This window comes from Monodelphis domestica, chromosome 8 (assembly GCF_027887165.1).
Source record: "Monodelphis domestica isolate mMonDom1 chromosome 8, mMonDom1.pri, whole genome shotgun sequence".
Classification (NCBI taxonomy): Eukaryota; Metazoa; Chordata; class Mammalia; order Didelphimorphia; family Didelphidae; genus Monodelphis; species Monodelphis domestica.
The window spans coordinates 179,480,885-179,499,358 of NC_077234.1; the positions used below are offsets into that span (position 1 = coordinate 179,480,885).

The 18,474-nt window shown below is 35.6% G+C and overlaps 1 long non-coding RNA gene across 3 annotated transcripts in view; it reads right to left on the minus strand.

The window, feature by feature from the left end:
• Positions 1–18,474, minus strand: part of LOC103105573 (uncharacterized) — a 90,387-nt gene that overhangs the window by 30,795 nt on the left and 41,118 nt on the right. For 2 of the 3 annotated variants that reach the window (XR_471345.3, XR_001624155.2), the window contains one exon: positions 9,757–14,963. The exons of the other annotated variant lie outside the window; for it this stretch is intronic. This is a non-coding gene — a long non-coding RNA (uncharacterized LOC103105573). Of the gene's footprint in view, positions 1–9,756; positions 14,964–18,474 lie in introns of those variants that run through there. 3 annotated transcript variants of the gene reach the window in all.

An 18,474-nucleotide genomic window follows, 5' to 3' on the forward strand; every position in this document is an offset into this window, starting at 1 on the left:
CTCATTCTTTGTATTTGAATCTCCAAGGCCTATTACATAGTACCTAGCATATAGTATGTAGTCAATAAATTCACATTGTCTGATTTAACTCCATCTCCACAACACCTTTAAAATATATTTTCCTTTTTCTATCTCTCGGTGTTGATGACACCAACCTAACACTAGCTCTCATTCCCAGACACATGGACAAATGCATTAACATCCTAACAGGTTTTCTTATCTCTCTGCTGTTATACACTAATCCATTCTTCATAATGTTTCTAGAATAATTTCTTGTAGGCATAGATCTGGTCATTCCAATCTTTTGAGAAATCTTTAGAGGCTTCTCATTGCCTACTTAATAATGTTCAAATTCCTTGGCTTGATATTCAAGTCTCTCTATATGTTGGTACCTTTCCAGGCTTATCTCATGTTACTACCTTGCATATAAATGATGCTCCAACTAAACTCAAGTGCTTTCTAGCCCCTGAATGTGCCTTGCATTTTTCTATCCTCTCTACTTCTGACATTGCTTAAGTTTACATTTCTCTCTTTTCACTAACTGTGTGTCATTGGGCAAAGGACAACCCTCTTGTTTGCTCATGTATAAAATGAGGGATGGGGAGTTATTAACTGGATCTTTGAAGTTTCATTTACTCCTAGATCTTTGATAATATGCTTGCTTCCTCTTTTCCTTACCTGTTGAATTCCTGCTTTCCTTTAAAGCCTAACTGAATTACCTCCTCCACAAAACCTCCTCGATTCTTTACGTTATCTTTATCTTATGAACTTTTAGCAGCTCTGGGTTTTGCAACCTTCTAGCATAGTCATCTATGATGTAGAAGTCATAGAGATCTGTAATCTCTTCTCTTCTCTTACTAGACTCCATAATAGTAAGGATGATATTTTATAAAAATTGTATTCTTCCTTCTCTATCAACTAACCCTGGAAATTCTTTCATAAAACTATTGTTTAGTGAATGTTTGCAGAATTTGAAAAATATGAAAGGCAATTGGGGTTTTACCTATGAGATGGTTTGTTTTGTAGTCTCCTACCTCTTGATAGAATTTAAAAAAAACAAACAAACCTAGTGACCTGACTTGAATGAATGAGAAAATAAAAAAGAATTCTACTATTTATTATATGTTACACACTGTGTTAAGTATCAAGATATTCCCTTCTCTCAAAGAGCTCACTTTTTTGGTGAGAAAGGCAATACATAAAAAATAGTAAAGCTTCAGGAGGAATAGCAAATCGCTATGGAAGTTAGAAGGTTGGGTTCAAGGGAAACAAACCTGATAAGCATATATTGTCCAACTCTATCTCTAAATTGCTGTTTTTAACAACAATAAATGATTACATTGTCCCATTACCAGAGTCCCTGAAAGAGACAGAATGAAAGGGATACAAGATGAGATGGAAGACTACAACATCATCAGTGTGATCTGCTGATATAAATCCCCAACATGGGACTTCCGGGTAAGCATGGCAGCAGTCTAGAAGCGGGACTCTTCCTCTTCTCAGCACCCACCAATATAGACTACCTCAAAAGGCCAAAAAAAAAATTCATAAGAATGAAGGGACTCTACAGTAGGGTGCAGCATTGAAGGTATGTGAGATTTGGGCATTTCCACACTATAAGGGGGTAAAAAAGTTCCTATACAAACATAAGCTGATCTACCCTCCCCTCCCCCACCTATGGAGCCTGAGTCAGAGCCAGCCTGCTCCAGAATCAAGAGTGAGCAAGGGGCACCTTTAGGTCCTTGGGAGCTGAATAATAACACCAAAGACCTACCCCATAGAGCAGCTACACCTGAAGCCCCGGTGGACTGGGGAGCGCAGACCATGGGCTCTCTCCCGAAGGTGGCACAGAGAAAGTCAGCAAACAGCAGAAGCTGCAGAGATTCAAGAGCTTGCTTCAGGCAAAATCCTTGCTCCTGAACTACATACACAGAAAGCCTGCCCATATTACTCAGATTTCTGACTAAAAAGGGAAGGAAAAACCTCTATAGTGATGGCAAATTGTGCCCACGAGTAACAACCACCCTCCAAGAAAAACAAAAAGCAGGCATTGACCCTGGAAAATTTTAATGGAGGAAAAACCCAGGCTACTGAGGAAATAGAGGAGGGAATTAAAACAAAGCCAAAACCTTCCTAAAAAAATGGAAATTGTCCACAAGCTCTTCAAGAAGTTAAATTGGAACTTATCAAAAATATGAAAGCCTTCTGGCAAGAAAAGAGGGAAATAGTTCAAAGAGAAAATAACAGTTTAAAGGTCAAGAACTCCCAATTGGAGAAACAGCTAGAAGCCATGAAAAGCAGGATAAACCAAACTGAAAAGGAAAACCAGTCTTTAAAGACCAGAATTAGGCAACTGGAAGACAATGATCTTGAAAAACAGCAAAAATTAATAAATCAAAGTCAAAAGAATGACAAAATAGAAGAAAACATAAAATATCACACAGACAAGATGACAGATCAGGAAAACAGATCAAAATGAGACAATTTGAGAATCATTGGTCTACCTGAAAATCCAGAAATAAACAGAAATCTTGACATCATACTACAAGAAATCATCCAAGAAAACTGTCCTGATGTTCTTGAACAAGGGGGAAAAATAGACATTGAAAGAATTCATAGAACACCCTCTACCCTAAATTCTCAAAAGATAACTCCCAGGAATGTAATTGCCAAATTCCCGAGCTTTCAAGCTAAGGAGAAAATTCTACAAGAAGCCAAAATGTACAATTCAGATACCAAAGAGCACCAATCAGGATCACACAAGACCAGTCAGCTTCCACACTAAAGGACCAAAAGGTCTGGAACATGATATTCAGAAAGGCAAGAGAATTGGGTTTTCAACCAAGAATCACCTATCCATCAAAACTGACTATATACTTCCAGGAGAAAGTATGGGCATTCAATAAAATAGAAGATTTCCAAGTATTCATAAAGAAAAGACCAGAAATAAGTGGAAAGTTTGATATCCAAACATAAAGATCAAGAGAAATATGAAAAGGTAAATGGAAAGAGAGGTAAAAGGGAGAAAATGTTTTTTTTTACTCAAACTCTCTTCTTTAAGTGCTATAATTAGATCAAATTATATATATATATATATATATATAAATATATATATAAAATGGGGAAAATATTATTTGTAACTCTCAAAAGCTGTATTCATTATTATAGTAATGAGAAGAATCATTCACAGTAAGAGATTGGGGCATTAATAAATATATATTATTATAAGATTACTATAAGATAATATCCAAAAAAGAAAAAGGGTGGGGGGAATCGAAGATGGCACCAAGAGATACTTGAAGAAATAAAATAAATAGGATAATCTTTATCACACAAAGATACACATGGGAAGAGGAGGAGAAGAATACTCTTATAAGAAAGAGAAGAAGAGAGTGCTAATAGGTAAGACTTAAACCTTACTCTCAGTGAAATCAATTCTGAGAGGGATGAGCATCTAGATCCATTGGGGTCTTGAATTCTATCTTATCCTACAGGATAAGTGGGAAGAGAAAACTAAGGGGGGGGGGTGTAAATGCCAAAACTGTAAGGATAATTTTAGTGTTTAGACTTAAAATCTAATAATTGGTCGCCATAGGAAATTCCCAAATATGAAAATATCCAAATCAGCTGGGGATTTATGGAGATTTTAATTAATAAAGAGAGAAGGAATTAAGAGAGAGAGAGAGAGAGAGAGAGAGAGAGAGAGAGAGAGAGAGAGAGAGAGAGAGAGAGAGAGAGAGGGAGAGAGAATTAATTTAAACTGTTCTGGCTCAGGCTGAGCCAAGAAGTAGTTAAAGGCCTAGGCCAAGTGGCCTCCCTGAGCCTAAGGGAGAGCGAGTCAGTCTGTATTACTCACCATAAGACCATCTCCAAACAAGCTCCAGTCCTCCACTGAATCTCTTGAACTCCAATTCAGAATCTCCCTCCACTCCTAACTGAATTGCTCTCCAAACTGAATTACCTTAACTGACTTTTTACCCCTTCCTTTTAAAGAAATTTCCTCTTATGTCACCTCCCCTAAATTTTCACGTCTACCAATCACAGTAGATGCTTTTTTTTTTCCAGGACTACCCATTCTTAGTTCTCATCTTCTTTGGTTCTCACCTTCTCTGGTTAGATTATGTCTTCTGAGTACTTCACACCTCTTTGTTAAGCTTGCCTTTTGTAAGTTACTTGACCTTTTTGTGATTAATTTAACCTCTACAGGTGCTTAATACCTTTTTGTATTAGATCTAAAAATAGACCTAGCTTAATGTTCTAGCTTTACTATAAGGTATGAGTTAGGGACTTTCATTGTTCAATCAGGAGTTTACAACTTTACCTTCCCCTAAGGCACTGTCTGAGTAGGGTGGAGTAATTATAAAAGTTCCCAATACATTCCTGATTCTTGTTAGACCAAGTATCTCCATTGTACAATAAGGCAATAGTTTAAATAAAATTTTCTAAGGTACAGTCTGAGTAGTTTTTAAGATTCACAGGGGAAGGGAGCACAAAAAGGGAGGGAAAGAGGGGGAGGGAGGGAAATTAACAGATCCTAAAAAAAGAAGAAGGAAACAAAAAGGGAGGGCCAGAAAGGGAAGCATGTTAAAGGAGGGGATTAGGGGGATTGATTAAAAGTAAACCACTGGTTTAAAAGGATATAGCAAAAAAAGAAGGGACAGACCTAGTAGAAGATATCAAAATGCTAGGTAATACACAAATGGAAGTCATAACTTTGAACCTGAATGGGATGAACTCACTCATAAAATGAAACAAATAGGAGAGTGGATTAGAGTCCAAAATCCTACTATATGTTGTCTACAAGAAACACACCTGAGGCGGGTAGATACTCACAAGGTTAGAATTAAAGGTTGGCACAAAATCTATTGGGCTTCAACTGATAGAAAAAAGGCAGGGGTTGCAATCATGATATCTGAGAAAGCCAAAGTAAAAAAAGATCTAACTAAAAGGGGTAGGGAAGGTAAATACATCCTGATAAAAGGGAGTATAGACAATGAGGAAATATCAGTAATCAACACATATGCACCAAATGGTATAGCATCCAAATTTCTAAAGGAGAAACTAGTGGAATTGAAGGAGGAAATATCAAATTTAGATAAATCAAATAAAAATAAATAAGAAAGAGGTAAAAGATTTGAATAAAATCTTATAAATATTAGAGTTAATAGATATATGGAGAAAAATAAATAGGGGGAAAAAAGAATACACCTTCTTTTCAGCAGCACATGGTACTTTTGCAAAGATTGACCATGTACTAGGTCATAAAAACATGGCAAACAAATGCAGAAAATCAGAAATAATAAATGCAACCTTTTAAGATCATAAGGCAATAAAAATAATGATCAGTAAGAGTACATGGAGAGCCAAATCAAAAATAAATTGGAAATTAAATAATATGATTCTCCAAAATAGGTTAGAGAACAAATCATAGAAACAATTAATAATTTCATTGAAGAAAATAACAATAATGAAACATCCTTTCAAAATCTATGGAATGCAGTCAAAGCAGTACTCAGGGGAAATTTTATATCCTTGAGTTCATATATTAACAAATTGGTGAGGGCAGAGGTCAATGAGTTGAACATGGAAATCAAAAAAATTTGAAAGTAAACAAATTAAAAATCCCCAGAAGAAAACTAAGTTAGCGATCCTAAAAATGAAAGGAAAAATGAATAAAACTGGAAGTGAAAGAACTATTGAACTAATAAATAAGACTAGAACCTGGCGTTTTGAAAAAACAAACAAAATAGACTAAGTACTGGTCAATCTAATAAAAAAAGGAAAGAAGAAAACCAAATTAACAGTATCATAGATGAAAAGGGAGAGCTCACCTCCAATGAAGAGGAAATTAAGGCAATCATTAAAAACTATTTTGTACAATTATATGGCAATGACTATGCCAATCTAGGTGATATGGATGAATATTTACAAAAGATATAAATTCCCTAGATTAACAGAAGAAGAAATACAATTCTGAAATAATCCCATATCAGAAAAAGAAGTTGAACAAGCCATCAAAGAACTCCCTAAGAAAAAATCCCCAGAGCCTTATGGATTCACAAGTGAATTCTACCAAACATTCAAAGAACAGCTAATCCCAATACTATACAAACTTTTTCACATAATAAGCAAAGAAGGAGTTCTACCAAATTCCTTTTATGACACAAATATGGTATTGATTCTAAAGCCAGGCAGGTCAAAAACAGAGAAAGAAAACTACAGACAAATCTCCTTAATGAACATAGATGCAAAAATCTTAAATAGGGTACTAGCAAAAAGACTCCAGCAAGTCATCACGGGGGTTATTCACTATGATCAGGTGGGATTCGTATCAGGAATGCAAGGATGGTTCAATATTAGGAAAACCATCCACATAATTGACCATATCAACAAGCAAACCAACAAAAATCACATGATTATCTCAATAGATTCAGAAAAAGTCTTTGACAAAATACAACACTCATTCCTATTGAAAACGCTAGAAAGTATAGGAATAGAATGGCCTTTCCTAAAAATAATACAGTATTTATGTAAAACCATCAGCCAACATCATCTGCAATGGGGATAAACTAGATGCCTTTCCAACAAAATCAGGAGTGAAACAAGGTTTCCCATTATCAGTGCTATTATTTAACATTGTACTAGAAACACTAGCAGTAGCAATTAGAGAAGAAAAAGAAATTAAAGGTATTAAAATTGGCAATGAGGAGATCATATGATGGTCTACTTAAAGAATCCTAGAGAATCAACTAAAAAACTAGTGAAAATAATCAACACCTTTAGCAAAGTTGCATGATACCAAATAAACCCACATAAGTCATCAGCATTTCTATATGTCTCCAACCCATTTCAGCAGCAAGAATTAGAAAGAGAAATATCATTTAAAATCATCCTAGACAATATGAAATACTTAGGAATCTATCTGCAGAGACAAACACAAGAACTATATGAACACAGCTACAAAACACTTCCCACACAATTAAAACTAGATTTAAATAATTAAAAAACATTAACTCCTCATGGGTAGGATGAACTAACATAATAAAAATGACCAACCTATCCAAACTTATTTATTTATTTAGTTCCATACCCATCGAACTACCAAAAAACTGTTTTACTGTATTAGAAAAAACCATAACAAAGTTCATTTGGAAGAACAAAAAATCAAGGATTTCCAGGCAAATAATGAGTAAAATGCAAAGGAAGGTGGCCTTGCAGTACAAGATCTCAAACTATACTATAAAGCAGTGGTCATCAAAACAATATGGTACTGGATAAGATACAGAAAGTAGGATCAATGGAATAGACTTGGGGTGAGTGACCTCAGCAAGACAGTCTATGACAAGCCCAAAGATCCCAACTTTGGGGACAAAAACACAGTATTTGATAAAAAAAAAAACTCCTAGGAAATTTGGAAGACAGTATGGGAGAGATTGTTTGGATCAACATCTCACACCCTACACCAAGATAAACTCAGAATGGGTGATTGACTTGAATATCAAGAAGGAAACTATAAGTAAATTATGTGAATACAGAATAGTATACATGTCAGAACTTTGAGAAAGGAAAGATTTTTAAAACCAAGCAAGACTTAGAAAGAGTCACAAAATGTAAAATAAATAATTTTGATTACATCAAATTAAAACGTTTTTGTACAAACAAAACCAATGTAACCAAAATTAGAAGGGAAATAAATTGGGAAACAATCTTCATTACAAAAACCTCTGACAAAGGACTAATTACTCAAATTTATAAAGAACTAAAACAATTGTACAAAAAATCAAGCCATTCTCCTATTGATAAATGGTCAAGGGACATGAATAGTCAATTTTCAGTTAAAGAAATCAAAATTATTAATAAGCACATGAAAAAGTGCTCTATATCTCTAATAATCAGAGAAATGCAAATCAAAACAATTCTGGGGTACCACTTCATACCTAGCAGATTGGCTAACATTACAGCAAAGGAAAGTAATGAATGCTGGAGGGGGTGTGGCAAAGTTGGGACATTAATGCATTGCTGGTGGGGTTGTGAATTGATCCAACCATTCTGGAGGACAATTTGGAACTAAATTTGGCACTAAAAGACTGTCTGCCCTTTGATCCAGCCATAGCACTGCTGGGTTTGTACCCCAAAGAGATAATAAGGAAAAAGACTTGTACAAGAATATTCATAGCTGTGTTCTTTGTGGTGGCAAAAAATTGGAAAATGAAGGGATGTTCTTTGATTGGGGAATGGCTGAACAAATTGTGGTATATGTTGGTGATGAAATACTATTGTGCTCAAAGGAATAATAAAGTGGAGGAATTCCATGGAGACTGGAACAATCTCCAGGAAGTGATGCAGAGCAAAAGGAGTAGAACCAGGAGAACATTGTACACAGAGACTGATACACTGTGGTACAATCGAATGTAATGGACTTCTCCATTATTGGCAATGCAGTGTTCCTGAACAACCTGTAGGGATCTATGATAAAGAACACTATCCACATTCAGAGGAAAATTACTGTGGGAGTAGAAACACAGAAGGAAAACAACTGCTTGATCACATGGGTCGAAGGGATATGGTTGGGGATGTAGACTCTAAATGAACATCCTAATACAAATACCAACAATATGGAAATGGGTTCTGATCAAGGACACATGTAATACCCAGTGGAATTGTGCATTGGCTATGGGAGGGTTGGGGATAGGGGAGAGAGGAATGGAATATGATTTTTGTAAGCAAGGAATAATGTTTGAAATTGACCAAATAAAATAAAAAAGTAAAAAAATAAATCCCCAATATGAAAGATTCCAGGGAGAATGTTTATGGAAGGGGTATGAAGACATAAAATGGAAATGCCTTGGAGAAGCTTTGGACCACACAGCCTCCAAATTTAAATAAAATAAAATAAAACAGTTCCTTCCATCTTGGAATTAATAATACATATTGGTTCTTAGGCAGAAGGGGAGTAAGGCTTAGGCAATGGGAGTTAAGCAACTTTCCCAGGGTCATACAACTAGGAAATATCTGAGACTAGATTTGAACCCAGGACCTACTGTCTCCAGGTATGGCTCACTATCCTCTGAGCCATCTAGTTGTCCCCTGTTGCCTCCATTTTCTCTCTGTTCGCTTCTCAAACCTTTACTCTGACTTCCAGTTTCAGCAATGGATTGAAACTCTTCATTCAAAAATCACCAATGATGTCTGAATTGCCATATCTGAAAGTTTTTTTTTCTCATTCTTGACTTCTTTTGAGTATTTTTAACAACCCTCTCCTCTCTGGGTTTTTGTAACAGGGTTCTTTCTTGGTTTTCCTAATAATCTGGCTGTTCATCTTCAGTCTTCACTGTATCCTGAATCATCTTCTTTTCTCTCTCTAGATCCTCCAGTTACCTCATCTTTTTACATGGCTTTAAACATCAGATGCTCTTGACTCCCATATTCATTCTTGGTATTTTTCCTAATCTTTATTTCCACATCTTCTGAACTTTCCTTTTTCTATTAAAAGTATCACCATCCTTCTAGAAACCCAGCTTCAACACCTTGGGATTATACTTGACTCCTCATTTTCCTTTACCACACATATTCATTCAGTTGAGAAATCTTATCATTTCTGAATCTACAATATCTCTTCATATCTATCCCCATCTTTCCACTGACAAAACTATCATCCTAAGTCAAGCCTCATCAGCATTCACCTGGTGTATTACAGTAACCTCTTAATTTTCTCCCTGCTTTCCCCCCCCCCCCCCCCATCTTTTCCCAGTTTAACACTACTGCCAAAGTGATTTTCCTGGAATGAAATTCCATGTCATTTATTCAGTAAACTACAGTGACTCTCCATTACCCCTTAGACCGAACATAAATCGAGCTGTTATTTAAAGCCCAAACAAAGGGGTCCCAACCTACATAGTGTTATTACTCATTTCTCTTACCACAGTTCACCCAAAGTAGCCTTCTTACTCTTCTTCATACGCAGTTACCCATCTTTGATCTTCATACCTTACCTCTTTCTGTCTCATTCTTAGAATATCCAGTTTCCTGTAAGGCTCAGCTTATGCACCATTCTGCATAAAGCCTTTCCATAGAATTATAAGGTCATAGGATTATGAATTTAGGGTCTCAAGGGATGTGTAATCTATTTAATCTGAGACTAACTAGTCAAAGGCAGTCTCCAAAGAACAAATACGTGAATCACAACCAGAATTATGGGGATATTGAAATAATGTAATATTTATAAGTGCTTAACATAGTGCCTAGCTCGTAGTAGTTGCCAAATAAATACTTGTTCTCATCTGATGCTCTCAAAACCCTGGGAAGTAAGTGCTTTTATTATCCTCATTGTATTTTTGAGGGCCGAGGGCCATACAGTTAGTAAAGTATCAGATCTTAAGAGAAGACAGAGGACAACTAAGATCTTTTGAATGTGCCCCTAGTTGTAGTCTTATTTCATGTTTTGCAGACCAAAATCAGTTGAGGAAATGGATGAAATGCAGCTCTATTTGGTAGTCATCAGTGAAGGAGTCAGTGGGTGGGAAAGACTGAAGATTAGAAGTTGGATGATCTGGGTAAAATCTGCTAGAGAACATAGGAAGATGAGATCAAGGGTAAATGTATGTAAGGGGAGAGATGCTATTCAGAATGGTGATTAAAGTAGCTCTGATTTTGCCCTTCTTTATAGTTGGAATTTCATTTTTCTTTACTCATCATTCTGCCAAAGTATAATCTTGCCTTAGAGAGAACCTGTAAGGTTCAGGGATTGGAGCAACAAAGCAGAGAATAGAAGATGATGTTAAAGAGTTTTAAGTTATAGAGGAGGGGGAAAGGGAGACAGCACATCAAATGGCATACCTTTTTCTCAACAAAATATGAGGCAAAATTCTTAAATCTGAGGGTGGTAGATATAGCAATGTAAGAAAAGAGAAAATTTTGAACAGTTACTGAAGAACAAAAGGATTTCCTTGCTTCAGTAAGGGGTCTAATAATCCTAAAAAGATCTTCTCTTCCTATAGTGGTCTCCAGTCCTTTTCTGGACCAACACCTAGCCTTGGAGGACAAAGTTCAGTTTCAATTCTTAATTTGAGACAATCAGATTGTGTAGTGGCTAGAGCCCTGGCCCTGAAATCAAGAAGACCCAAGTTCAAATAACACTTAAAACAAATGAGGAGATACAAAGTTTCTAAGAACTAATAGAAAAAAAAAATAAAACAGGTGAAAGTTGGTTAGTGTAGTCTTCAAAATCAATCAAACCACAAGGGAAAACATTATTTGGTTAGCTATGTGATTCTGGGCAACTTACTTAAGCTTTTTTTTTGTCTCAGATTCTTCTTTTTTTAAAATGAGGATAATTATAGTGTTTACCTCCCAGGGTTGTAGTGAAGATGAAAAGAGGTAGTATTTGTAAAGTGCTTTATAAACCTTAATGAGATCTCCATAAATGCCAGAAATTATTATCAGTATTAACAGTGATGAATAATAATGAAATTATTATTAATAATATTAATATTTAACCATGTGATTTAGAACTCAAAGAAGGTCTGGAATCATCCTTCAACTGTCAACTCTTTATCTCTAAAGTAAATCCGGGAGAGTTTACAGTAAAAGAGTATAGTTTCAATCTGACCTTATAATCAGATTATGACTTTCTTTGTGGTGACATTGATTTTGAGGAATATAACCAACCATCTTCCATTTGGTAATGTCCATTGGTCCCTAGACTCTTGGTATCTCCTCATCTATTTTTTTGGAGATTCTTAGATTCATAGAACATTAGAACTGGAAGATACCTAAATGATCCTTTGAATTCATGTTTCCATTACAGTTTGGGATATAATTTAGTCGTGTTGACATTGAAAGGGCATGAAATATTGGCATAATGAGCAATGAAAAGGTGGCAAATTAGAGAACTGTGGAGATTTGCTTATTCTTATAATATGGAATCCTTATCCCAAATAAAATATCAGAAGCTAACATTTATATATGTAGGGTCAATACATCAAAGCCATAGAAGCTAGATTTCATGACTGCTTTTGAAATTGACTCAGGATGAACTTAGACATAGCTGCTCTGCCTTTCATTTCCCATAATGCCAAACAGATAAAAGGATTCTTATCACTGCATTTCTTCAAGGACTGTAATATGGTTATGGAAATGTTGCTTAATTACTGACCATAAATACAAACTTTACCTATGTGCACATATTCTATGATTTTAAATATATTGAAATGATAAAGTTGCATTTATCTAGTGGTCTTAGTTTTTTAACCATTTTTAACACTTAAAAATGCGGTTTTACTCCTAAGTACTATGAATTTCAAAACTACTCCACCCTATTCAGACCATTCTTTAGAAGATCAGATTTAGCTATTTCCTGATCAATAACAATAGAGATACTTGGAATAACAGAATGAGGTCTTGGAAACTACATTCTCCACCCTACTCAGTGTAACAAGATTAGGAAGGGCTGCAGCAAACTCAAGATTTAATTAGAGAATATGGCCTTCAACAGACATGTGCAAAAAAAGGACAGACCTCTGGGTGGTCCTAGGTCCAGCTAGAGCCACCATTGGCACATGTGAGACGCAGAAAGTGAGGTAGAGAACAGCCTCTGGAGTTCTGGGGACTTCCTGTGAGGAGGGCTAGAGTCAGTTCGAGGCTGGTGCTTGAGGTTGGAGAAGCCCTGAGTACTGCTTTCCTTCAGATTGGTCAAGTGAGTGATAAGGACTGATCCCTTTTCCTGCCTTGGCTATCCAAGGCCTTAACGCCCACCAGAGTGGTTCTGAGTTAAACTTCTTTCCTTCTCTCTCTCTCTCTCTCTCTCTCTCTCTCTCTCTCTCTCTCTCTCTCTCTCTCTCTCTCTCTCTCCCCTCTAATACTTTCTTCCTTCTATTGTAATTAAAATACCATAAAAATTTGGCAGCTGACTTGAGTGTTTCATTTAGGAATTACTTAAGTGAATTCCTTGGCAACCTTAAATTAATATATATCAGTCTTTTAAAGTGATTTCAATATCACAGTACTATAGATTGAAAGCTGAATTATTGTTTCTTTTGCTATCAAGTGTAGTAATAAACTGTGTTAATAACTCCTTCTACATTTCCTTTACCTTGGAATTTAAAAAAAATGAATCAAAATATGTCTACCAAACTAATCTAATAACAACATAATTAACAAACCATGAAATTCTAATACAAAATTATACATGGTTCATGTTGAATTAAACAATTATTTATTGAAGGTCTGCCATATAAATAATCAGCCCTATGATAGTACATCTAGCTTTAAAGAGGCACATATGTATAATGAAATTGCCAATTACATATAAATGTTTCTATTTCCCTTACTGTTGCTCAGTTTTTAATATTGCCTTTTATTGCTGAGATTGAACTATTGTGGCTCTTTAATAAACTAAATCTAGGGAAACTTGCAAAAGTTTCTCTCTACCTGGGGAAAGAGTGAAATATAGTAATTAAAGCAACACTGACCTGATGGATATATAGAATGTTCAGCAGTGGAAGAAATATGACCTTCCTTACATTCCTGAATTCTTGCCTGACCTGTCCAAATTCCAAGAATACAACCTGATACCAGTTGATGTGAGTCTACCACTCAAACACTTCATTAGTCTATTAGGACAAATACTCTAGAGGTAACTTAATAAGACTATTTCTATGACAATATCCTCTGCTCTAATAAGAAATGGTATAGTGATCTTGGTCAAAATTATGTCTCTTCATCTTCAAATTTTAAAATGATACATTGATTTACTCTAATACATTTTCTTGGTCTAAAGCATAATTTAATTCAATTTAATGAATGTTTTATTAAGAACCTCAGTTTGCAAAGCACTGTTAGATGGACAAAGAGAAAAATCTTTTGTACTCTATTTTCTTGTCTGGGGGTGATAACTGATAATAGTGTTCCCCTCATATTTGTACCCCCAGAAAAGGTGGCCCAGATTCAGAAACTCAGCAAGCCAGTATCCATTCTAAAACATAGCTCATGGGTCCTCACCAGTGTGTTTACTTTCATCAGTCAGCTTGAGGAAACATAAGAGGCATTTAATCAAATAGCATACCAAATGAAGTGATGAGAAAAGATTCCATTCACTCCCATTTGTACAGAAGACTAATCTATTCCACAGTTTCTACTAGCAGAAAGGGAGAGCACACATGCAAAGAATATGCATAAATAGGGACACACATGGAAGCCATATGTGGGGAATATATGTGGCTAGGGACCATATATAAAGAGGAATGAGACAGGAACACATTTATTCAGGGAATAACCATTTAAGACACAACTGTAGAGGAAACATGTGACCAGGGCAACTGAACCTTTAATGGTGCGGGGTCAGTGAGGTCCTTTATTGATATCAATACTTTGCTTTCTACTTTGGGCATTCATCTCTTCTTACCACTAGGTTGCCTCTGCTATGCATCTCTCTGGTCTCATCAAAGGAAGTTTCCCGCTGCTGGACTTCTTCTCTTCATGGACATCTCCAGGCTATCTTGGCTCCTGACTGGCATATTTCTGAGACTATGTATGATGCCTCTTCCTGATATGGTCAGGCTGACAGCACTTTGTTATATCTAGGCTATCAATTATCATATCTGAACAAAAGCCAGGGAGAATAACCCAGGGCCAAGATTAAGTCTTTCTTTAACTTCCTGTGTCAACAGTTGAATTTTCGTACAATTATAGTAGCTGTGTATAGTACCTAGTCTTAGAAATTCCTTATAATTCCCATTTTATCTCTTAAAGTGATCCTGAAATTCCAACTCCATACCAGTGGGGCTCTATCAAAGGGAAATCATAGGTCTGGGTCATTTATGGAAGCTGAGCTCAAAACTTGACATTACTTCCAAAGTCAATGGCAATGACTTGGCATACAAATGAAATTGAACCAAAACAAAAGTTAGGAAACCAGGAAGGTCATTTTTCTTCAACTTGCTGTGTTGCATTCATTACTTTATAACCTATGTTTGTCAGCAGCAAAAAAAAAAAAAAGAAACCATTAAGGTTATCCCTGACTAGAGTAGAATATTTCAGCCAATGAAAAATCCTTCTATGTGCCTACATTTATACAATTACGCAATAACCTCTCTGTTCTTGCATACATGTGCATTTACTAACACACTTAGCCACATGAAAAAGATTTCCTAAGCATTTTTGTCTCTTCTTTCCTTTTCATATTATACATGATATTTACTTCTTTCCTAAAATAATGCAATTTTTTTGGAAACCTTTTCCTTCTGTCTTAGAATGTAAACCAAATATCAATTCTAATTCAGAAAAGCTGTAAGGGATAGGCAATTGAAGTGAAGTGACTTACCCACGGTCACACAGTAAGGAAATGTCAGAGGCCAGATTTGAAATCAGGACCTCCCATATCTAGGCCTGGCTTTCTAGCCACTGAGTCACCTAGCTTCCCCTAAAATAACATATTGTTATCTCCTAATATCATTTGAGATTTGCCACAGAAAGCACTATAATGATTTCCTTAGCAAAATCTTTCCCATTTTTGCTTTCATTCAACTATCTTGGGAAATAGAATTCATATCTAAAAATAAAATTTGACCTAAACTTTTTAGCCAATTAAGATTTATTGAAACAAACAGAAAATCCTTAGAGTTTTACTCAGACTTTTTGTTCAGAAATTATAAACAACCAAATTAAACACCAAAATGTGTGTGTTTCTTTTGAGGATTAATAGATACAGGTAAAATAATTAAGTTATGAACAATTTAAATTTATACATTCAGGCTAAACATTTTCAAAGAAATTTCCAGTCATAGTTTCACCTAAATTTCCATGGATTTTTTAGGGAAAAAAATGTTATGTTGCAGGCATGATTGCTGACACAGAGCTCTCCCTTTTATTTTATGGCTTTTTTTTTTGGCCCCCAAACAGTATAGAAGCTAAAGGGCAGATTCCTAGCTTTTTAGGGGTAGAACAGCACCTCTAGCAGGCCAACTTCCTTTTCCCCATTTCTTGAAACACTTCGGTCTTATTGAAGTGAAAGCAATATTTGCTTCCCTGGGTTTTTGAAAGATTGGAACTGACTTTCTCTATTAATATGGCCTGGTGCTGTCATAGAAAAATTGTATGTAAATAAAGAATAGCCTGGGATTTTTTTTTCTGAATTGCATGAAAAAAAGGTTTTTTTAACCTTCTTTTTTTAAAAGTTTGAGCCAAATTCTCACTCTCCTCCTCTTCACCCTTACATGGAAATTTACATATGTAATAGTATAAAACATCTTTCCATATTAGTCATTTTGTGAAAGAGAATTTGAACAACCAAAATAAAAGTGAAGATATAAAGTGAAATATAGTATGTCTCATTCTGCATTCAGATTCCATCAGTTCTCTCTTTGGAGTTGGATGCCATTTTTCTTCATGACTCTAAGAATTTTCTTGGATCACTGCATGGCTAAGAATAGCTAAGTCATTCCTAAATGTTCATCATATAATATTGCTGTTACCACTTACAACGTTCTCCTGATTCTGCTCCCTTCACTTTGCATTAGTTTCTGTAGGTCTTTCCAGGTTTTTCTTAAACCATCCTTCTCATCAGTTCTCATACTCAGTAGTATTCTACTACGATCATATACCACAACTTGCTAAGGCACTCCCCAGCTCTTAAACATTTCCTCAGTTTCTAATTCTTTGCCACCATAAAAAGAGTTGCTGTGATTATTTTCATACAAATGGGTCCTTTTCGCATTTCATAAATCTAGTTGGGATACAGACCTCATAGTGGTATTGATAGGTCAAAGCTCATGAACAGTTTTAAAGCACTTTGGACATAGATCCAAATTGCTCTCCAGAATGGTTTGGCTCAGTTCACAACCCACCAACAGTATGTTAGTGTTCTAAGTTCCCCACATCCCCTCTAGAATTTATTATTTTCATTTTCTATCATATAAATCAGTCTGATAGGTGTGAGGTGGTATCTGGGAGTTGTTCTATTTGCATTTTTCCAATCAAGAGTGTTTAAGAGCACTTATTCATGTGATTACATAGAGCCTTGATTTCGTCAGAACTGCAAATTGCCTATTCATGTCCTTTGGCCATTTATCAATTGGGAAATGATTTGTATTTTCATAAATTTGACTCAACTCTCAATATATTTGAGAAATAAGGCCTTTTTCAGAGATACTTACTGTAAATTTTTATACTAGTTTTCTCCTTTTCTTCTTATCTTGATTGCATTGGTTTTGTTTGTACAAAACCTTCTTAGTTTAATATAATCAGATTTATCCTTCTTATATTCTGTAAGCTAGAATTTTGAAATGAAAGGTAACTTTTTCCTTTTTCTTTCAGTCCATACCTAACATTTCTTGATATAGAGTCAGAAAAAGAATGTTTATATCTGAGACAAATGCTACAAACTAGATGTAGAGTAGGTAGCAAAAAAGACAGCCTCAGTTAATGTGAGAGAATTAGTCCCATAGGAATCAACAGAAATTCAGAAAAAAAAGAAACCAGTAATAGGGAAACTACTCATTCCTATTTCCATCCCTAGGGAAATTGGTTCATTTGGTCATTTCTTATATTAAATAAATATTCTTAATGCCCAGTTTCTAAGGTCAGTTTTTTATTCACCTTTGACATCTAAAAAGTCAGTTTGCTTAGGGCTAGTGGTAATCATTTTTTTGGTCTTTTTTTATTTTTATTTTTTTGCTTACAATACTCTCTTTATTTCCCTCCCTCTCATCCACCCCCCCTTCACACAGCTGATGTGCAATTTCATTGGCTATTACTTGTATCCTTAATCAGAATCTATTTCCATGTTGTTGTTTGCATTAGGGTGTTTATTTAGAGTCTACATCCCCAAACATATCCCTTTGACCCATGTATTCAAGCAGTTGTTTTTCTTCAGTGTTTTTACTCCCAAAGTGTTTCCTCTGAATGTGGATAGTTTTTTTTTCTTGTTTTTTTTTAAGTTGTTTTTCTTGTAGATTCCTCCAAGTTGTTCAGGATCACTGCATTGCCATTAATAGAGAAATCCATTACGTTCTCTTGTACCACAGTGTATTAGTCTCTGTGTACAATGTTTTCCTGGTTCTGCTCCTCTCACTCTGCATCAGTTCCTGGAGGTTGTTCCAGTTCCCATGGAATTCCTCCACTTTATTATTCCTTTGAGCACAATAGTATTCCATCACCAACATATATCACAATTTATTCAGCCATTCCCCAATTGAAGGGCATCCCCTCATTTTCCAAATTTTTGCCACCAGAAAGGGTGCAGCTATGAATATTCTTGTACAAGTCTTTTTCTTTATTATCTCTTTGGGGTACAAACTCAGCAGTGCTATGGTTGGATCAAAGGGCAGACAGTCTTTTAGTGCCCTTTGGGCATAGTTCCAAATTTCCCTCCAGAATGGTTGGATCAATTCACAACTCCACCAGCAATGCATTAATGTCCCAACTTTGCCACACCCCCTCCAGCATTCATTACTTTCTTTTGCTATCATGTTAGCCAAT